Here is a 24,345-nt window from a genome sequence, read left to right as displayed (position 1 = left end):
CCTTGACGTTTAAAACCCAGTTGCACTGTCCTAGTTATGAAATAATTTCCCGACCGAATATATAAAATGAATAATTTTAATAAAGATCTGATGGTGAGACTAATTTCATTTTTTATGTTTTTAGGTACATCATTCACTACTGTCTGTGTCACGAGTACCAGACACCGGCGGACGGCTTCTACAGCCGCCAGTTGCTTCTCCGCGTGAACAACGTTACCACCCTGACCATTTTATGGGACGATCGCCAAGTACAAGTATGCCCTTACGCGGTACTAACGGCTAGATGCAACATACAGACCGTTGTGGTGGCCTAGTGCCTCGTTGTTGGAACAGCCATGCGATTATCAGTGCGACCGAAGAGCTTATTTTATCGTAAACCAACACCCTGTTTACTGCACACGAACATCGCTTGCCTCAAGACGAACTATTTTGGATCGAGAGCAAATAAAAATGAAAATCGCAGAATATTCTCTAAACATTTGATGTCAAATAAATGTACTTTACCAAATTTATAATCTTGCCGTTTGATTTAAAAGTACAGTTTCATATTGCGAATTGTGGCGCGCTGTGTTGTGTGAGCTGATCTGTGTTGATTTCCGGGTTCTGTGTGGAGTCGCGTAGAAGACGCCTGGGCGCGTTTGCCTACGCAGCACAGTCACGTCACGGATAGAGGCGGGGAATATGAATGTTTTGATAAAGTCTGTTTCAGGGGCGGGGGATTTGATTTAGTGCCGCAAAAGCAGGTGAGCCAGGGCGATGCGGCAAGTGATAGGATTATCAGAAAATGGCAGCTGATTTCGAGTGCGTTAATGGACGAAAAGTCGGGTAAGGTCCATAGGAAAGTTTTCTACGATCTACCGAGTTATGCTTAAAAACACATGGCCGAACCGTAGGGACAATAAAAAAAAAGTCCCGGAACTCTCCTTTAATAAAATTAAATAAGTAAGATGGCAAGAAATGTACAATTTTAATAAAAAATTACAAAAATAACAGTATAATGTGGAAAATTAAACATACTTTTTCAAAAATGTTTTCTACTTTTGAAATGTAAACAGTTATAGCACTATTATAAATAATTTCCATTCTACAAATCATAATTTACTTTTTCTACACTGAATTTATGCTTGAATTTTGTGTCATTTTTTATAAGAGGATCCCATTTATTTACATATTTTAACCTTTCTAAAACATATTTAAAGTATGTTACACTATTTCTAATATTGGTACACTTTATAAGGACTTTTTAACAATTTTGAAGGAGCCTCTGCTTGAAATTCTGGCCACATTTTTCATTAAAAACAGTTTACATTTTCATATTTTTACATAGTTTAGCAGTATCTAAACAATTGAAATACATATATTATAGGGCGGCGGTCGCTGCCCTATAGTTAAGGTAAAATGGAGTTACATAGGAAATCCCAAAAATTGCTAATAATGTTTGACTTGTGGGTTTGTCACGGCCCACGTCCGGCCTTCCCAGGCTGGAAAGTTTCAGAGAGACTCTTTGAAAAAATAAAAAAGTTATTAAGAAAACAATTAACACAGTATCGGCCCTTTAACAAAGTTTTTCCATTGAATTTCATAGGTTTTTGCTAGTGCAACTTAACCATAATGCCCGTTTAACAACGTTTTTTGTTAGTGAATTTCATAGATTTTTATTAGGGCTTTATAAACCTAACGTTGCTTTAGCATAGTGTATTTAAAAATGATGCTATGTTTGTAGTACTGCCCCTTCACCATAACGTCCCTTTAGCAATATTTGTTGTGTCTGATTATAATATAAAGCTCCTTTCCGAGTGTCACAATGTAAGTGGCAATGAAGGGAGGCAGTGCGACGCGCATCGTATACCCTTCACACAATTGTATGCTAAATGGAAGTAACTGTGGTACTGTGGAAAACACTGCATGGAAACAGGTAGAAATGGGTGGCTGTTGAAACAGATGGTTGTGCGTGTTCCAGTGCGTATTCAAGAGTGCAAGTGCGCAACAGCAAGCACAAACATTATTCCTATACCTCCAAAAAGGGCAGCAAGGCAATGTGTGTAGAGTATGCAGAATTGGGAAATGCAGTAATATCAACAAGAACAATATTTGTGTGGAAAACTGATAGTGCTGTGAAACGATAGATTCCCATTTGTACAGTTCGCCAATGGCACAAGTTTTAAAAAGACACAAATACACTTCTTCACAATGTACCACGCTTTCTCCATTTCTGGACAAAATAATAAATAACGTGCCTACAATGGGTGTCTGCATAATGGGATACACAATTATGATGGAGATCGGAAACAGAAGCATTTCCTGGCCTACTGCCTCCCTCAGCACCAACAGCACTGAAAAACATGTTACATGGTGTTCATTTGTCCCTACACAATCAGCAATAATATTGTTGTGATTGAGCGTCACCAAAGTCTCACACAGACAAACCAAAAGCAATCACTTCATAGTAGGTGCTCCATACGCATACAAACCCACTTGATAAACTCCACACATAACTCCCACCGGACTCTGTTTTCCATTCACTGTCAAGTAATTGTTGTGACCCTAAGTGGGGTCTACAGGTCAAAGGATATGCTGGAGGCCAGGAGTACTTCATGTTTCTTTAATCAGGTGTCATCAGGAGATTCTTCAGTAATTACAGGATCAGAGCAGAGCCCCCTGGCTCCCACCACCCAAGCTACATCATGTCAACTGACCTGGGTAGAACACTCACCACACAGCATTCCACTCAATCATACCCAAACACTCCATTCATGACATCACCACTCAAGCACTCGGCATGTGTGGCAGCTAACATTGTGCACAAATGTAACATACGTAGTGGCACTTCAACCCAACTACCGCACACCATAAAACACCCATTCATGAAAACAGGTTGCAATTAGCAGCATCCACAAACATACCACAGCCTCCATCACCCCTACTCACTGCCATTCACAAAGTATTGTTTCACTACCAACGTAACCAAAAAATGTTCACAACAATCAAATCCTCATTGGAGAATCCCCACAGTTCCATTTGCGCAGGCTCTATGCTCAGAAGGCCATGATGTGGCATGTGCGCTTTTCCAGCTACTGCTAGGGCCACGGCCTATTAAAGCAGACACAATACTTCTTCCCTTTGCACTCGAATTGTACAACACTCCCTTAGTGGTGCCTATTGGCGACTATAAAATGTCAAAAACGCCTGCACCAATCACATACTAAACCTCGGCATTGCACGTTATCATTTCTGTACACAACTCCATATTTCCTGTTAAACACTCTGACAACACGTTCCCTTTGCTTCCAAAGGCCCTCCAACAGAAACTTTTCCTACAGGATGCACTATTTCAGCATCCACAGTGACCCTGCGGCGCACCCAGCACACCTTTCGCCATGCACACAGCAGTCCACCCTTGCCCACACCCAGCACAACACTATCAATCCATGCATGCGACCATGTGGGCAGCTAACATTGTGCACAAACGTAACATACATAGCGGCACTTCAACCCAACTCATGCACACCATAAAACACCCATTCACGAAACCAGGTTGCAATTAGCAACATCCACAAACATACCACAGCCTCTATCACCCCTACACACTGCCATTCACAAAGTATTTTGTCACTACCAACGTAACCTCAACATTTTCACAACATTGGCCCTACTTTAACAAATCTGCATACAGCATAGTAAAGAACCCATACAAGCTACACTTCAACCATACCCTCTGCCATACTGCCAGTAGGCACACACTGCACCCAGTGCCCACACTCGTGACTTTTCATTACACCAGCTCCAATCACACATCCAAAACTTTTCCATGTTCTACCAGCGACCTCACCTGCGGAACCAAACATACAAACCTGCCAGCTCACTTCTGCTGCTCTATGGCGTCTAAAATGTACTCCACAACCATTCTTTACATGTCACCTCCCTCTACCAGATACACAGTCAAAATTGCATCAGTGTTGTGGGTTTCTCAAGTGCTAGGCTATTCAATGCATGGCCTACGGCCTGTGGCCTTCGGCCATGCACCCAATAGGCTAGGCCATGAACATAGGCACCACAACGTAATGCCACCATGCACTTCACCATATCACCAACTACGTCTATCCACATACACACCACTGCCACCAGCACTCCTACCCAACCTGCACACCCACCCACCAATCACACACTGAACCTCTGCATTGCACCCCATCACGAAAACAGGTCGCTATCAGGAAAATCCACAAACATTCCAGAGCCTTCACCACCCCTATCCACACCCATTCAGTATTATGTCACTACGAACCTACCTACTACCTTTTCACAACATTGCCCCTACTTCAACAAATCAACACACAGCATAGTAACCATGTACATTTAAGGTGCACTTCTACCATATCCTCTTCCATACTGACAGTATGTAAACCCAGAACCCAATGCCCACACTGCATGACTTTTAACCTCACCATCGCCAAGTACACATCAAAAACTTTACCATCTTGTAACAGTGTCCTCACCTGTGAAACAAAACATGCACGCATGGCAGCTCACTTCTGCTGCTCTATTGGACCCAATAGGCTAGGCCTTGAACACATGCACTGCAACGTAATGGCACCATGCATTTCATCATATCACCAACTACGCCTATCAACATACACACCACTGCCACCAGCACTCCTACCCAACCTACACATGCATCCAAAAATCACATACTGAACCTCTGCATTGCACCCATTCACGAAAAGAAGTCCCTATCAACAGAATCCACAAACATATCACAGCCTCCACCACCCCTACCTACACCCATTCACAAAGTATTGTGTCACCACCAACCTAACCTCAACTTTTTCACAACATTGGCCCTACTTGAACAATTCAGCACACACTATAGTAACCAAGCATAATCAATGTGCACTTCTACCATATCCTCTTCCATACTAACTGTATGCAAACACAGCACCCAGTGCCCACACTGCATTACTTTTAACAGCAGCATCGCCAAGTACACATCAAACACTTTACCATGTTGTAACTGTGTCCACACCTGCAAAACCAAACATGCACGCATGGCAGCTCACTTCTCCTGCTTTATTGCGTTTGAAATGTGCTCCACACCCATTATTTACAGGTCACCACCCTCTAAGTGCTTCAGCATCCAAAATGCATTATTGCCGTGTGTGTCCTAAAGTCCTAGCCTCTTGAGTGCATAGCCTATGGCCTACGGCCTTCGGCCATGCACCCAAAAGTCTAGGCCTTCAACACTCTCACTGCTACATAATGGTACCTTCCATTTCACCATGTCACCAACTTCGATTATCTACATACACAGCACTACCACCAGCACTTCTATCCAACCTGCGCACCGCCATGTAACTATGCAGCAGCAAATTGCACCAGTTACCATAATGTACAAAGAAAACACTGTCTCCTGCACCCCTATGCACTTTCCTTCACATACTATGGCCGTCCCCACTTCCATTCACAAACTATTGTGTCACTGCCAAACTACCCACAATCGGTTCACAACACTGCCCTACTGCAAACAATGTGCACACACTGCACTATGCAAGCACCACCCTGTACCGGATGCACGCCCACACTTGCATTACTGCTGTGGGTATGCTAAAGGCCTACGCTCTTCAGTGCATGCCCTGCGATCTATGGCCTTCGCCCATGCACCCAATAGTCTAATCCTTCCACAGACCCAACACAACTTCCTGCACCCATGCATGCCACCATGTGCCCAACTACCGCATTCCATCCGCATAGCACAGCCACCCACGCTCCCATCCAACCTATGTCATGTGCACTGCATTCCCCTTCTAAAATTGCTCTACCACCACTCACCACGGAAATAGGTCACCGCAAACAGGACGCGGCAGTAGCTATTGGGCCGTTATGACACCTGCGTCCAATCACCAAAGTACTCGCCTGTCTAGCTATCCGTGACTTGACACAGTAAGCGCAAAAACTGCAGGCACTCCGCCGTCTTCTTCCACCTACCTACATATGTCACATGAACCACTTCTCACTCCCCCACCCCTTCCCTCCCTTCTTGCTACCAACACATGGCGTACGGTACATTTTCTATACCCTTCTGCCTCTGCACTGTCCTCCGATACACCATGGCAGCGTTTCCCAAAAACTTTGACGCATAGCACGCTTCCCTCCAGCCAAGCACTGGCCGCATCCACTGTTCACCGACAGCGCTGCGTACCACAGGCCAATGAGACTTCGGTCCGCAGAGCGAACAGGGAAATGGGTCTCCGGAGCAGTCCCAGATATCACTAATTTTTTGGGACATACATTTCAGTATTTTGCAAAAGAAGTACTAGTCTGATTTCCACCAAACAACCAAAAGCACGCTTTTGGGCCCAAGCCCCCGCTCCTGCCGCAAATTTGGTAAAAATCCGTCCAGCCGTTCGGCCTGTAACCGTGCACAAAGTTTGTCCCCATTCAGTCTATGGAAAAAAAATGTGGGACCCCCTATAGCCCCCCCGCACGAAAACTCACCCAACTTGGCAAATAAATTCAGAGCCGGCCATATACTTTTTTTGCAAAGTTTGGTGAGGATTCCTCCAGGGGGAGGGGAGCGATGTTCTAAGCTGCCGAAAAAGTGTTCTTCTTATGAGTTTAGCAACTTAACCATAACTGCACACCCGCTACCGCGGGCCATGTATATATATATATATATATATATATATATATATATATATATATATATATATATATATATATATATATATATATATATATATTTTGCCCCAAAATGGTTTAAAGATATTCTATGATCCCAGTTCTCTCTGAGAGACCAATGTTATATTTGAGTGACATTATGGTATGTGTACTTTTCAAGTTATCTTTATAAAGCAGAGTATTGTTGAAAGCCAGACATGGGGGTGAGGAGCGGAAATGATGATCGGGCAAGTAAGTCATGAGTATTTGCCCAGGATATGGCGAGAGGTTGCAATTGTAGGCGTGGACCTTTAGTTACGCCCCTTTACCCAAATTAGGCCCACCTCTAAAATCAGTAAATGCGCCTTTTGTACATAAAGCAAGTTTATTGTACAATGGCTGGGAGGGGACTTAGATGACATTTAACAGCCAAACTAACCTTGGTCTCCCTGAACCACACAAAGAACACATATTATATATAGTTTGCAACAGTAAATACACCCCACCAGCTACCGCTACAAAGGCATTCCCCCAAACATGATTGGTTACCCTGTACAGAAATATCTAAAACCCACACAGTTCCTTTGACACAGACATTATAACACAATCTCCTACAACTTATAATTACAAGGTTTACATTTTCAACACACTCCTTCCCAAAAACCTCTCCATATTTGGTGGCAGCCTTGCCTCCTAGTTATAGAATAACAGAATTCCTATTAATGATGCACACGGACCTGCCCTAAAAATACCTAAGCACATGAAGATGAGAGAAAAACACCTATTCGTGTTTGCTAACCGCACTGCCCAAACCTGCCTGGTGTCTGATTTTTATGACTATTGACCCTTCCTATTCACATGAGTTCGGCCCACTCTCTGGCAACACAATTGCTCTCCTGAAATGTATTACTACTGATCTCTGTAAGTGTCCTGGGTCAATCCATCTGTTCAAACAACCCAGTGGGTTTCACAAATGCCTATCCCTTACAGCAATGAGCTCTCCTGTTTACCAGAGATCATATCTTCCCTTCGCCCTCCATCACTTGAGTCATCTGCAAACTGACCACAACCACCCCATTGACCAGTTTATAAAACCTGTTCCCTGACTGCTGACAGGCCTTTGCCATGATTTGGGAAAACACCCCTCGATACATAGAGCAGCCACACCTCATATATTTAATATCTTTTACTAAATTTAAAAAATACTTCCCATACAAGTATAGCATTATGTGTGCATTGTATACCTATTATGATTGTCTCTCATGGCTGCCATTCATACAGCTAAACTCCATGTGCACATATCGATCGCCTGCTTCACCTGAGTGTGGGGCGGCCCTCTATGTGACAATGTTTCATCATTACGTTTCGGCGTGCATGCAAATCTACAAATGCATCGCCTCTACACAAATAACACAAAGTAACCTAAATGTAACACTTATCCCATTTACCATAAATATTGAAATTTTTGTAGCAATTTGCAAAAGTGACAGAAATGACAAGGATGACGTGTCCACCCCCCATCAGTGGTATGGCGCGCGAAGTTCAAACTTTTCCAATTTCCCAACATTCCCCCCTTAATTTAATCCATTAACTAACAAACCAATTTCCAAATCATCAATCTCACTATTTTTATGGAACAAATTTCACAACCGTTTTTCCCATAATCCTACGGCGGACAACCCCAATGTGACTCATCATTAGTTGTGCAATCTACCCATTGTTCAAATTAACAAGGGGGGGTCCTGGGAGTCCCTCTGCCAGACATTAGTCCTGGTTATGAGAGACTTACCCAGAGTCTTTAGCTCGCTATCTTTCACAGAGAAGAAATATCCCAAATATATCAGTCTTTGTCCTGCCCTGGGGCAGTCCAGCACCGAAATGCTAGGCAATTCTCCTCTGAACAAGAGTACCAACACAACCCCAGAAATTTGTTTCGGTCTGGTTGGACCTCATCAGTAGGGTGGAGTTGTGCCTCTCTAAGAATAGTGAGCAAGGGGTCCACGTCTGGATTCCCCTTGTAACTTAGTGTGAGACCCAAAGTTACTTAAATATGCAAATTAACAAGGGGGGGTCCTGGGATTCCCTCTGCCAGACATTAGTCCTGGTTACGAGAGAATTACCCAGAGTCTTTAGCTCACTATCTTTCACAGAGAAGAAATATCCCATTGTTCTACACATTTACTCCATCCTGGGGAAGGACGGAAAACCCCTGTCAATTATTCCAAAATCAGTTTGTGTGCTTCTGTGAAGAGAATTGGTCCTATACCAAACCTTAGACAGGGTTACAAGAAACATGGCAGTACTCCTAGGCATCTGAGTGGAGCAATATCGAAGACATAACTGACAAGAACAAAAAAGTGCAAGAGAAAAAATCAAGTGAAGTAGTTTTAAGATTATGTTCATCCACAGTGGCATCCAAGAGAAAAGAGAGTCCAAAAAAGTATTGTTAGTAATTCCTGTCTCCCTCTCCGTGGCCCTCTTCAGATTTTGCAGTTCAGTAATTGTTTGTACCAATGTTCTGTTATCTGAGTCATTAGGAGGCACATATGTGCAGCAGGTTTTGCCCAATTTATGGCACACCCCACCCTCCATAGCTGTTAGGAGGTCCATGATATTGCGATTCTGCAGGGCTACAAGGTGCAAACCCCTAGGTTCTTCTTTGATGGCACTGAACACTAACACAGATGATTTGACAAATAATAGCAACTCGTAATGGGTTATCTGAAGCCATTTTGCATTAACAGAGGATTGCACACCTGGGGCCAATAGAGAGGAGAAACAAGTTTCAGTACGGCTAAAAATTCAAAAATGATCAGGAATGTTCCTTAGAGCCTCCGAAGATGCTGGTGACACATAGTCGATCTCCTCAAATAGTCCTGCAAAATTGTCCATGTCCGATGACACAAGGTATGAAAGGGGCATGGGGGACAAAGTGGGCAAAAATGTGGACTCAGACAGTGTCAGGTGGCTCTGTAGACCCACGAGGACGCGTACATGCAAAGTGGTGATGCTGCATACACCTCTCCAGACCCGAGGTAATTGTTTGTATGAAAAGGGCCCACATGATGTGAATAAATTGAGAATTGCTGCCATACCTCCAGCCAAATCAGGAATACGTAGAGAGGTGCCACAGTTTTGATTCATGCCCACAGGCACTGTGCCATCACCCTTAAAACACAGAAAATAATGTGTAAGTAACCGGTTCGTAACAGGTTTCTCAGGCTCCTTGAGCCATGTCAAGAAGTTCACATATTTTTTCCACACTTTTCCACATGCCAAATTAGTTTGTGCCACCCCTTCTTCAGAGAGTCCCACCATCCCTCCAGCCTTGCAACTCATTACCCCTTGCTCCCGTTTGTTGTTCATGATTATCAGACCCTCAAGGTTAAACTGCTCTCTTTGCGTACAATGAACATCTTTGCGATCTTCCCCAGTTGAAATTAAACATTCTTCATCGATCGGAAGGACAGAAGCTGCCACCGATTGCCCCTGAAACTGCCCCCAAGCCCTGCATATGGCTAGGTGCACCCCAGACAACATGCATCTGCCGCTTCTACCTCATCAGGAATAAATAATCTAGGGACACCAGATGCATGGGGAATGAGGGAGCAAATGTAACATGACTCAGTTACTCTCTCCCTTCCCACTCTCTTCATGTGCTGGTGCCGTATATTATCAGCTGCAAAACTGTGTGTGTCATTTACTATTTCTAAAGTCCCATCAGAATCATCAGATACAAAATCAATTTTGAAACTTTGTTGTGTTTCTGATAGTGAGTCCATTGTACCCAAATACCCCAAATGTTTCCTCCCCCTGTACACAGTTTTTGTCCAACGCATATGACCCAAAAGAAAAAAGAAAAGAACTCTATAATTTGCTGAAAGCATTGTCCTTCTACAACCAATCCCTACTAAAACAATTCTAAATTTTAAGACAGTCTTTTAAAACAATTCATTTAAACCAATTCTCAGGTTTCATATGCTCTCCTCCCCCCTATCAGCTGGAACGACCGGTATTCCTTATATTCCACTTAACCCAATTATTTGTCGACTCCTATTCCTCAGGCATCAGTGTTGGCATACCAGTGTCACTCTGGACATCATGGAGATATACCCATGCTTTAATGCCTTTCACTCTCACAGCCATAGGAGTAGAGAAGATGACCTTATGGGGTCTGTGGAATCGACGGTCGTTCCAGCTATGGACAAAAGAGTGAATGAAGACTCTCTTCCTGGGGAGTAACAATGATGCTGATGCTTGTTTGGTCCCATGCCGCCTTCGATCTTGTTTTGCTGATGAGATGCAGTAACATGTGAGAACACAATTTTGACACTCTTGGTTAAAGCCTTAAGATAGTGCAGGTGAGAGAGGTGTAAACATTCTACGATCCATCACCACCTCATGGGGACTAAGGTGGTGATCTTTTCCAGGCTTATTCCACAAACAAAACAATGCCAATGGAAGGCATTATAACCATGACTTATGCAATTCAGAACACATTTTTGACAATTGAGCTTTCAACAAGCCATTGAGGTGCTCCACAATCCCATTGGCCTGAGGGTGGTACACTGAGCATGACCTGTGCCTTATCTCCAAAAGTGAAGTAATTTCAATGACCGAAGCATTAAAAAAGTGAGTCCTATTATCAGACCTTAAGACTTCACAAATACCCCACCGTGGAAATACCTCCCTCACCAAGAATCTGGTTGCTTATTTGGCATCAGGGTGTGCGCAGGGTCCAGCCTTAAGCCATCAGGAAAATGGAGACTCAACCACAATTAAATAACAATAGGTGCCAAACCTTTGTACCATAACAATGAAAGCAGCATGCAATTCCTTAAATGGCCTGAAGGTTGGGGTATAACCCCTATTACTCCCCTCAAAGTAATTCCTGTATTGAATTCCTTACAGAGTGTGCAATTACCAATAACCCTACTCACCTGCTCTTAAAGGTTGGGCATAAACCAATCCTCCTGAGGTTCCGCTGCAATTTGTTGCCGAGGAGTATATGCTGGGAAATGCAGTTGCTCCAAAGCCACAAGAAGCACTCTATCGAATCACCACCTTCCCCATCAGGTTCTGCCTCCACAACAAATCTGTGGGCGAGAGCGTACACCCCCTCTTCGCCTAAAGCTCCTGTTCCTCCTGTGGTGTTTTTCCCTGCAGTTCAACAATTTGTAACAAGGGGACTGCAGTATACGGGACCAGCAACTGTGCCTGTTGGGACATCATTTCGATGTTTTCGATATCTGGGAGGGTAAAATAGGCTGCAGCCTTTGCTGATCGGTCCGCGGCAAACGTTACCAAGTGCTACAAAATCAGTTTTGCTAGTATGCGCAGCGCATTTAACAACCCCTACCTCCACAGGCAATATTAATGCTTCACTTAATCGTTAACGCAGCGCAGCATGCTGGACAGGGGTTCCATCAGATGTTCTAAACCCTCTTCTTTGCCATCTAGATAACAGAGAATGTATTGTTGTGGTAACATACGCAGAGTGGAGTTGATAGTTACTGCCTTCCCCTTACTCATTTCCAGCGCCTGAATAAGCACCACCAACTCGGCTGCTTGCGCAGAGTAATATGACGGCAATCGCTTCTCCACCTTAACCCAGTACTCACCACCCACAAGACTTACAACTGCTGTTCCTGTATGTCTCTTACAAGTGTCCTGATCAATCATTGATGATCCATCAACAAAAAGTGGTCCTCCTGTCTCTAAAGCATCTTCTTTAACACTTGTACTTTTTCCCTTATCTCCCCCATAGGTCACACAATCATGAACATCATCACCAGGCTGCACTGGGTCAGCCAAAAAAGTCACTGGGATTACTATGTGACACCTCACTGGTCGTACGGAAGCATTTGACAAAATAACCTCGTACCCAGAAACTCTTGGCGTAGTCAAAGTGGACCCCTTGACTATATGTACTATAGCCTCATGGAAAACCAGGGGGTTTAAACATCGAACCAGTTCTGATAATAACCTCCTGATGGACTATGATATTGTAGCCCTGCAGGAGGTATGGCTTTCGGCTCCCGCAGTCTGGGATAATCATGTGGTCACGTTAGTTCCAGCTATACCCCCCGATTAGGGGTCGACCCATGGCTGGACTTTTGGTTGCAGTTAAAACATCATCAAAACTGACTCTGGAACCGTGGGCATCACCAAATAGCTTTCTGCAATTGGTTAAGGTAAAATCACCAAAATACGTGAACGCTATTATTAATGCCTACTAGAATCATGGGGCTATTGCAGACGAGGCCTTTATCGGTGCTTTGGAGGAATTGTTGAATCTAACTGTTTTAGATTGCTCTTGTAATCGCGTAATCTTGATAGGTGATTTTAATATTTCATGTATAGTGCAACACCTAAAGTCCCTTTCTCCCATTGCTTTAAGATGGCACTCTTTATTGAACAAGCGCCACTTGCACATGATAAACGTGTGTGTGCCGGGCAATTTGCCCCCAGCTCCTACTTGGGATAGAGATACTCAGTTTACCTTGATTGATTATATATACATGGATAGTGGTCTATTCAATTGTGTTTCCAGGTTCCATGTTGTTGCTCAAACATTCAGTGATAATGATATCTTGGTAGCAGCATGGTCTTGGTCAAACCCTAGGAAAATCCAGAATCCATCCTTAGCCTCAGGAATGATCTTGAACAATGCTAGGAATTGATTGCACTGGACCCCTTCATCTTTGTTGGTATTTGGTAAATAACTTTATCAGTCATGTAATAGGGGGCCTTACAAATCATATACTGTTGTTATGCACCTCTTTAAAGAGGCGCAGAAAGGTTCTGCTAAATCGCTGAAAACTAATTTGCATGTGTATGACTCTGACTTGGCGGCGAGGAAAGCCACTTATAGGGCTGAAAAAAGGGCAGCTTGCTTTCTTTCTGGTTTAGAAATGGCCTTATGACTAGGATTAAAGTGCCAATATAAGAACTGGCTTAAGGCAAGGTGAGCATTACTTTATTAGCATGATGCGTAAAACATGTTGGGAGCAGTTGCCTCCAAGAGTTCTGCTAGGATTTGGTGCCTTTTGAAAAAGGATTCTGGGGGCTCGCAGATGTTGGCTCAGATAAATTCTGTCCCTGAGGAGGTTTGGGTCAACATCTATAAGTCCCTTTATGCTCTTATACCTTTAAGGAGCATTGACAATTTAGATGCTAGACACAAGGATGATGGTCTTCACTTTAACCTGCAGGATATTTTGTATTATATCTCAAGGCTCTCGGCATCTCGAGCCCCGGGCCCGGACGGGTTATCGAATGTTATGCTTAAGCAACATACAATGACCTGGGCCAATATTCTGTTAATCATCTTTGAGCAGACTTTCAGGACTGGTTTGTTACCTCCATCTTGGTGGAAATTGATTGTTTTGCCCATCTATAAGAAGGGTGATCGAGCTTGCCCAACTAATTACAGGCCGATAATGCTTTTGTATATCCGGGCCAAGCTTTTTGCTAGGTTCTTGCTATTTAAACCTCTGGCTGGAACTTTCCGGTGCACGAGATCCAAACCACCAGACAGGCTTTATGCCTGGTCTAAGCACTGCCGTAAACTTGCATATTTTGCAGGCGAGCAAATTCCAAGAATTGTCCAAAAAGCAGCCAGTATATGTGGCATTTATTGACTTCCATGCTGCTTTTGATTCAGTCTGCAGAGGCCTCCTTATGAACAAATTGCAGAAGGCTGCTTGCTCGGATTATCTTGTCTATTGGATACATGAGTTGCATTTGAAGACTGTCATTGGACTGTGTTAGGGAGAATTCTCTCTTTAGGCTGAATTTCGTAACCTAGTGAGTCCCCCAGCAGCTTTGCTGGATTTCTGGAGTTTGTTTTTTTCCTCCTGCCAAGAGTGAGACTCTTTTCCTCCCACTCTTGGGCATGATTTATGGTATTCCTTTGACTGGTAATGTGTTTTATGGGCTATGGGGTCCTTTACTCCATAGGGTCTCATGCGTTTTTCCTATGTGTGTTACACAGCACCCTCCGTGCAGTAACACAGGGGTGTCATAATGGCACCCCACCATAGACTCCATACCCTGGGACTGACTACTGTCTCCCAGGGCATGTAAAGTCACCATTGGCTTTACTAGTCCCAAATTATTAACAGAAACCAGTACAAACCATCATATTGTGGACATACTGGTTGGGGCAATTCGATTGCCCCGACGTTCTGTTAGTCAAGGGGGCACGTCTCCGTCCCCACTGATCGAGTTTTGGCTGGTGGCAGTGGAAACTACTTTTTATATTCGACCGCAAATATTTTCCTATGGGATTTTCCCATTGTTGGAGGCTACCAGCTTTCATTATTTAATTCTCATAGCCTCGAACATACCGCCGGTTTATTTAATCAATATTAATTCTCCAGTTGGTATTTTTTGCCAAGACTCAACTCTAAAATGGCGTTTGTGTTCTCTTCTGTGACTCCAACCCAAGTCCAGCCCTTTGTTCCACTTTTTGGCGGGCTTCTCCACAGAAGCCTCCAAAAGTGGTGCCACTCTGTCTGGGTACCACAGGGGGGTGTGGGAGGGGGTTTAGGCACCCTGGACTGAGTTACCGTGGTAACTCAAAGTCACACTCTTGTGGGATTGGCCCAAGTGGTGAGCCGGCCGGCTCACCACTTAGCATGTTTGAGTGACAGCTAGGCTGAGTGAATGGGGGTTTTCTGCATAAAAGCAGGGCTTTGGGGACTGGAACTTCAGAAGTCGCCACAGGACCTGAGAATCCGTCGAGGGAGAAGCTGAGCCAACCTACCACGACGACACCACCGGTGGAGCCCTGCGGAACCGACTCACCACTTCCCGACGACAGAGAAGATCTCCCGGCTGGAGAGGCTTCTTCCCCTGACTGGTGGGCACAACTAGTTTACCTTTCTTTCTTCGCACCCCAGCCCGGTTTGTGATCGAACTGTCCGTGCCAAGCACCCCGGCGGCCGGATAGCCACTCACCACTGAACCGCGAATCAACGGACCGCTCCTTGTACCTGAGAAACTCTGAGGATGGTTTCTTCCCTGGCAGTGCAACGGGCCCCTGTCTTCCTCCATGGCGAGATCCTCTCTTCACCCGGACGAAGCACCGACTTGCACCCGCTGCCAGCAACAACTGCCCCCGCTGGAGCGTTATCACCACTTTAAGGTACTGTGTCCGCCAGGCCTCCCTTTCTAAAGATTGCAACAAGGTAATAATAACTCCTTAACCTTCTGGACTGGGCTGGCCGCCTTGACCCTCTAACTGGTCCCTTTTCTTTGATCCAACTTCTTTTTGAACCATTACATTGTGCACTGCAACCATGTGACCTTGGACACATTTCGTTTGGATCCTCTTAAAGCGGATCCGGCCTACTAACTCTGAATTCACGGTTTTACTTTGCCTTCCTCTCTTGCTATGTTCTTGTAAAAGTGTTGGGATCTGTTTCAATTTGTTTTCTGCTTTTCTCTCCCTTTTTAAAAACGAACTATTAGAGTGCCATCTACGTTAAGCGCTCACTGCTGTCTGAAAATAAGTGGGGCTTTACGTAAGACTTGTCTAATATTCTTTTAAGGGAGTGTATATCTTTTAGTGACCGTGTTTTTGAATTGCTTACTATTAGTGCCTGTGTGTTTTTCTAGATGTGGTTTTAAATAAATAATGATATCTCTTTTACACCAAGCCCTGGTCAGTGTTTACTTGTTCTATTGTGTGCTCTTGACCTATTGTGAATACTCTGTATACTGCCTAACTCTTCTTGAGGGAAGTCTGACTGCTCAGCCACAGCTACCAAGTGAATCTGTGTGGTACAGACTGCTACCAAGTGGGTTTACTGCCAAACACCTGTAGTCCTAAATCTTTTGCAGTGTTCCCAGAGGGAACTGCACAGCTTTCTGCCTAACACTGGTGTACAGCGGTGGGATTTGTATTGAGTATACACTTTAGAGTGCTTGTTGAACACTTTAGGACAACTAACCACAGAGCTTAGCACTAAAAAGTTGATTTTCTAACTATGTCTGCTATGGAGAGTTATACCCTAGAATCATTGTCTGCCAAAACTGCTGATTGCTTAAAAGTATTGTGTAGACATAAGAATCTCTCTGAGAAGGGCAAGAAAATGGAACTTATAGAAAGATTGTTAGAAAACCAAAGTCTGGGTGGTACAGAGGAATATACCCCCTCCCCCCCCCAGCAAATGTAGAAAACAGTGATGGTATTGATCTGAATCAAAGTCTTGATAATGAGCCAGAAGAGGAAAGTGAACCTAATGAAGTTAGCCACTCTGAGCCTCTGTCTGCCTTACCTACTGTACCTACTGGGCCTATACCAGGTCCCACATGTAACCCTGCTTATTTTGAACTTGAAAAAATGAAGCTTGAATTAGAGTACAAACGTTTTATTGCTCAATCTGAAAGAAACCAAGAGCTAGAGTTCAGAAGAATGAATGCCCAGGCTGAGCAGAAGCAAGCTGAGTTAAGACTCAGAGAAATAAAGCTTAATCATGAACTAGAAATGAAAAAGTTGTCTGTGGAAAATGCTTCTCTCTCCTCTGGTTCTTCTAGGAGTTCCAGTCCCAAAAGACCCCGGATGCCTAAGGAATTAGTGGGTATGTATGACCCTAAATTGGATGTGTTGGATTGGTTAAAAATGTTTGAGTATAATCATGGGCTCCAGGACATCACAGGGAGTGAGTTACTTCCCTGGTTGTTCTCTAGGCTTCCCCCTGTTGCAACTGATGTGGTAATGGAGTTGGGGGAGGTGGATAAGAAGGATTATGAAAGTGTGAAACTAGCTTTGATAGCTAGATTTGGGAAGACCCCTTCCCAGTACCTTAAGAGGTTTAGGACCCTCAAAAAGCATGATGGTACCCCTTGGGCTACCTGGGTGAGTGAGTGCTTGAAAAACTTAGAGGGATGGATTAAGGGTTACAAGGTGAACACTTATGAGGGAATGAGAAATCTTGTAATGTTGGAGTCAATTTATGATGTCTGCTCTCCTGAGCTCAGACAGCACTTGGCTGATTCGAAGGAATTAGATCCTAGAGGACTAGCTAAGGCTGCTGACTTGTGGGTTGCCAACAGGGCTACTCACAAGGATTCAGGCGTCACTCAGAAAAAGGATGAGGGAAAGCAGCCACCAAAAGGGAACCAAGAGATTTCTAATACCTCCCAAACCAAAGAGGGCCCCAAACAACAAAATAACCAGGGTAAGTCCCAGGGTAAACCACAACAGGCTAGTGTACCTTCTGGTCACAAACCAGAAGGAGGTCAGGCCAAGCCACCCTTCCAGAGAGCATTTGGAACATGCTATCTCTGTGGGGGCAACTGACCACATCAAAGGAGATCCCAGATGTAAGGGTAAACCTACAGGGATCAGCACAGTCTCCTTAGCCTTCACTCCTGAGGAGGAAGTCCAAATGGCTAGTGCGCAGTTTGAAGTCTTTGCTGAAGAATCTTTGGGTCTTCAAGCAAGTGTAACAGTAGAGTCCATGGGTATGGTTAGTGATCAGAATAGGGGTGTGTACAACTCCATACCAGAAAACTCTAAAGTTTATTATATGGACATTGTTCTTGTCAATGGCCAGGATACTCATGCCAGGCGAGACTCTTGGGCCAGCAGAACAGTAGTGGATGAAAGCTTTTTCAGGCCTGAGGATGTTGCTAAGGCACCCAAGGGTCCCACTAAGATGTCTGGAGGTCCTGTCCAAATGGTTTCAATTCTACCAGCCCTCATTCAGTGTAATGACATGACAGTGTTGATTCCTGTCAGTGTTCAGACTGAGGTGCCTGGGAGAGTCCTGTTGGGGAATGATCTAAGAACTCTAGGAGTAGTATCCAGTAACCCCAGGCCCCCCAGTATGGAGACCCAGAAACAAACCACATTGGCTAGAGAGGCCACCTTAAGGAACCACTCTAAGCCTGTGGGAACCTCTACTGAGAACCCCACTACAAGCCCTGGTGTTGGTAAGTTGACTTCTGACCCAGGCAAATTTCAGGCTAAAATGTTAGGGAAATGGGAGCCCCAACCAAGCTCCATCATTGTTCACCCAGTTAAAGAGTCTGTGACTCCCCCTGCTTCTGAGGAAGAGGTGGATAGACCTACTGGAACCCTAACTAGGCCTAAGAGAACTGGTAATTCTCAATGCTGGTGGAAAACCAGAAACGAAAAGTCTAAGGCCAAAAACCTCCAGACTGTTGGACCTTCCACAGAAGACTCATACCCAGTTCCTAATCTTAAGGGGGAAACTCCTAAAGTAGGTAAAGGTAGATCTAAGAGGAAGGAGAAGCATGTACCTTGCTTATCTCCATCCCCTCTAACCGAGAGGCCTAAAACCCAACCTTCTCCCAAAAGAGAGGTGGTGAGGACCTCTGGAGGCCCCTCTAGATCTAAGGGAATCCTTTATAAGGACCCCTTGAAAAAGCCTAACACAGGTTCAGAAGTTGTAACAACTTCTGAGGGACTGGTCAACCAGATCCCCTATAACTTTAAAAAGACTGATGTTCCTCAAAGGGTTTGTAGGTCATATAGCTTACAAAGGAAAACCTTTGATTTGACCATAGAACATAGGTCAAGGTGTCACCACCAAAATGCTGATGGTCTCTCTAGGATGTATGTCATCGACTAGAGGTATGAGATTCATCCAGGAGTGGATTAAATCCTCCTGTCCCTTAGTCTGGGGGGGGGGGGCGAGTGTTAGGGAGAATTCTCTCTTTAGGCTGAATTTCCTAACCTAGTGAGTCCCCCAGCAGCTTTGCTGGATTTCTGGAGTTTTTTTTTTCCTCCTGCCAAGAGTGAGACTCCTTTCCTCCCACTCTTGGACAGGATTTATGGTATTCCTTTGACTGGTAATGTGTTTTATGGGCTATGGGGTCCTTTACTCCATAGGGTCTCATGCGTTTTTCCTATGTGTGTTACACAGCACCCTCCGTGCAGTAACACAGGGGTGTCATAATGGCACCCCACCATAGACTCCATACCCTGGGACTGACTACTGTCTCCCAGGGCATGTAAAGTCACCATTGGCTTTACTAGTCCCAAATTATTAACAGAACCAGTACAAACCATCATATTGTGGATGTACTGGTCGGGGCAATTCGATTGCCCCGGGGTCTGTTAGTCGAGGGGGCACGTCTCCGTCCCCCCTGATCGAGTTTTGGCTGGTGGCAGTGGAAACTACTTTTTATATTCGACCTCGAATATTTTCCTATGGGATTTTCCCATTGTTCGAGGCTACCAGCTTTCATTATTTAATTCTCATAGCCTCGAACATACCGCCGGTTTATTTAATTAATATTAATTCTCTGGTTGGTATTTTTTGCCAAGACTCGATTCTAAAATGGTGTTTGTGTTCGCTTCTGTGACTCCAACCCAAGTCGAGCCCTTTGTTCCACTTTTTGGCAGGCTTCTCCACAGAAGCCTCCAAAAGTGGTGCCACTCTTTCTGGGTACCACAGGGGGTGTGGGAGGGGGTTTAGGCACCCTGGACTGAGTTACCGTGGTAACTCAAGTCGCACTCTTGTGTGATTGGCCCACGTGGTGAGCCGGCCGGCTCACCATTTAGCATGTTTGAGTGACAGCTAGGCTGAGTGAATGGGGGTTTTCTGCATAAAAGCAGGGCTTTGGGGACTGGAACTTCAGAAGTCGCCACAGGACCTGAGAATCCGATGAGGGAGAAGCTGAACCGACCTACCACGATGACACTACCGGTGGAGCCCTGCGGAACCGACTCACCACTTCCCGACGACAGAGAAGATCTCCCGGCTGGAGAGGCTTTTTCCCCTGACTGGTGGGCACAACCAGTTTACCTTTCTTTCTTCGCACCCCAGCCCGGTTTGTGGTCGAACTGCCTGTGCCAAGCACCCCGGCCTGCCGGATAGCCACTCACCACTGAACCGCAAATCAACAGACCGCTCCTTGTACCTGAGAAACTCTGAGGATGGTTTCTTCCCTGGCAGTGCAACGGGCACCTGTCTTCCTCCACGGCGAGATCCTCTCTTCACCCGGACGAAGCACCGACTTGCACCCGCTGCCAGGAACAACTGCCCCCGCTGGAGCGTTCTCACCACTTTAAGGTACCGTGTCCGCCAGGCCTCCCTTTCTAAAGATTGCAACAAGGGAATAATAACTCCTCACCCTTCTGGACTGGGCTGGCCGCCTTGACCCTCTAACTGGTCCCTTTTCTTTGATCCAACTTCTTTTTGAACCATTACAAGACTTTTGTGCACTGCAACCGTGTGACCATGGACACATTTTGTTTGGATCCTCTTAAAGCGGATCCGGCCTACTAACTCTGAATTCACGGTTTTACTTTGCCTTCCTCTCTTGCTATGTTCTTGTAAAAGTGTTGGGATCTGTTTCAATTTGTTCTCTGCTTTTCTCTCCCTTTTTAAAAACGAACTATTAGAGTGCCATCTACGTTAAGCACTCACCGCTGTCTGAAAATAAGTTGGGCTTTACTTAAGACTTGTCTAATATTCTTTTAAGGGAGTGTATATCTTTTAGTGACCGTGTTTTTGAATTGCTTACTATTAGTGCCTGTGTGTTTTTCTAGATGTGGTTTTAAATAAATAATTATATCTCTTTTACACCAAGCCCTGGTCAGTCTTTACTTGTTCTATTGTGTGCTCTTGACCTATTGTGAATACTCTGTATACTGCCTAACTCTTCTTGAGGGAAGTCTGACTGCTCAGCCACAGCTACCAAGTGAATCTGTGTGGTACAGACTCCTACCAAGTGGGTTTACTGCCAAACACCTGTAGTCCTAAATCTTTTGCAGTGGTCCTAGAGGGAACTGCACAGGTTTCTGCCTAACATACTGTAACCTATCAGAACCTATTGAGACTTTTAGAGGCCTTAAGCAGGGTTGTCTTTTGGCATGTACCCTTTTTAATTTTTTTGTCTCCGATGCGCCCCAGGATTTTCTCGAAATCATTTTGGATTCACCAAGCTTAGGCGGGACCGCAATCCCCTGCTTGTTCTATCCCGACAAGCTTGTGCTGTTGGCTAAGACTCCCGGGGTACTGTGTTCCCTCCTTTCCTTTGGTAAATATGTAGAGGCAAATTCATTGAAGATCAATGAATCTAAATGTAAGATTATGATCTGGGATGTTAACAAGAAAAGGTCTCGCCGGTCGGTGTCTTGGCTCCTGCAGGATAATAAGTTGGAGGTGATTGCAGATTATAAATACCTGTGTTTGGTCAGCAGCTACCTTAATGATTTTCCATATTATCTTGAACTTAAATTAAAGACGGGTATTGCCCAGGCCCATGTTATACAGGGCAAATATGGTAAATGTTCATTCTTGCCTGCCATTACCTTTTTTTAGGCAAAAGGTAACCCCTATCCTTACTTATTGAGCTGCGACAAGGCATTTGCTTGCAGAAGTTTTTTGGCAAAAATGTGAAGCGCGATTTTGGAGGTCCATTTTTGGCTGCCGCAAACTGTATCTATGTGCCTTATTCGCCATGAATTGGGAATGGTCTCACTTTGTGCTGTGTACTGTTGGAAGGTTCTCACTCTTTATAGGAAGTACTTACTGGTGACAAAACCAAACACCATCATGGCTGTACTTGCCAAATATGTGTTAACCACTAAACATGCAAAGGTTTTGGCTTGGAGAGTAAGTGCTCAGAATATCTTGGAATCTGTAGGGATATCTGAGAATATTCTGATTAACAATCCGACCAGAGCCACAATAAAGCTGGGGCGGTATGATTGGATTAAAACGTGTGAGAAATGCTAGCAACCGCGGTTGTTTAGGGTGCAACCCTATATCAGTAAATAATTGCATGTAGTCGAGCAGTATTTGTTAAGATTCCCCGATCCAAAGCAAAGGTCTCAATACATGAGGCTGAGGATAAATATATGGCATACCAAAGAAATGTTGTTCAGGCAAAATCTTAGACAAGATAATTGCTCTCAATTCTGTTTTGATCTTACACAAGTTGAAACACTAAAGCATTTGATTGCTGAATGCTCTGCCCTACTGCCTCTTAGAGTGAGATTCTTTCGGCACCTGTTTGTAGGTTATTTAATTTTAGATTCTGATATGTTATGGGATGGTCTCTATAATAGTCACAAATCGAGAATGAACATAGCGAAGCTATCCTTTTTGTATTCTTTTAATCTTTTGGAACACTCAAAAGTGTTGTGCCCTGTGAATATGACTCCACCTCCTGTTTGATGATGCAATTTGTAATTTTTATATTGTGAGCTAATTGTACTAGTGGGACCTTCTAATGTGTTTTTTGCAAATGCTTGTGGAATCATTATGCAGTAATTTTATATTGTTTACCCTCAGGTGCCCTCCCACCCCTAATTTGCCTTTTATCTGTTTAAAATTGATGGTTGTTTGCAAATTGAATTGGGCTTCTCATCTCATTCTAATTTAATTTTTATTGTAATAATAGTGATTGTATATATGTATGTGTATGCATTGGAATTTGTGCTAATATATGTTTTATGAATTTGCAAATTGAAATTTTTGAGAGGTTGTACCTTTCAGCTAAATAAATAAATAAAAAAAGTAGTCAAAGTTGATTTTGATTTTCACCAAAATTGAAAAAAACTGCATGCTCCATGTACAGTGCCACTGGGCATCCCATATAAATGGCTGAGGACTTTTGTATTGCAAAGGCCGCTGCTGCAAGAGATTGCTCACATGGAAACTGACCCTGTATAACTGAGTCTAACAAACCATTATAATAGGCCAAGGGTTATGACCTAATGATGTTTTCTGTGTTAGGACCACTGTCATTACCTTCCCATCTGTATGTGAAAAAGGAAAAAATGGCTTTTGGTAATCTGGAGTCGCCAAAACTGGAGCATCGCTGATCGCAGTCTTGAGCTCCTGAAAACAAGTTCTCATTTCATTTGACCACTCGATTGGACTCTTCTCTTTCTGTGCTTCCTTGAGAGCTTGCAGCAGGGGCCTTGTGTAACTAGAGTAGTTGGAAATCCAAGACCTGCAATAGTTACAGAGCCCCAAAAACGTTTCCATCTGTTTTACCGTAGTTGGTTGATTTGTGTTCTGAACTGTGGTGGCTCTCTCAGGCATTACCCTTCTCCCTGCAGATGATAGTACCTGTCCCAAATACACTACTTCTGTTTGACAATATTGCAGTTTTTATTTGTCCACTTTGTACCCCATCTCTGCGAGCAGGGTGAGGAGCCTGACTGAGTCTCCTCAACACTGTTCCTATGAAGCACTACACACAAGTAAATCGTCCCTGTACTGAATTACAGTGCTGCATATTTGTAAATTCCCCAAATCCATCTGAATAACTATGTTAACACTTGGAGATTCACAGTATGCCTGGGGTAACCTTGTATGTTCAAATCTCTGTCCACGATATGTAAATGCTATGAGGTACTGGGAATAGGGGTGCAAAGGAACTGAGAAAAAGGCATTCAATAACTGTGAAGTGGGTCAACACAGTAGGGATGTTACAGAGAATGGTAGCGGGATTTGGTACCACTGGAAATTCTGCTTCAGTAATGTTGTTCAGAGGCCACAAATCCTGAACCATCCACCAACTATACCCCTTCTGCCTTCATCACAGGGCAAATGGCTGTGTTACATGGGAACACGGACGGTTGTATAATGCCTTGCTTCAACAATGCCATAATGGTCTCAAAAATCCCTTTGTCTGCCTCTTTAGACATGGGGTATTGCCTAACCCTTGGTAAAATGTCTCCTTGTTCTAATTTTA

The sequence above is a fragment of the Ambystoma mexicanum genome, chromosome 2q (assembly GCF_040938575.1).
Source record: "Ambystoma mexicanum isolate Mex_15411 chromosome 2q, UKY_AmexF1_1, whole genome shotgun sequence".
Classification (NCBI taxonomy): Eukaryota; Metazoa; Chordata; class Amphibia; order Caudata; family Ambystomatidae; genus Ambystoma; species Ambystoma mexicanum.
Note: the sequence above shows the minus strand (reverse complement) of the source record.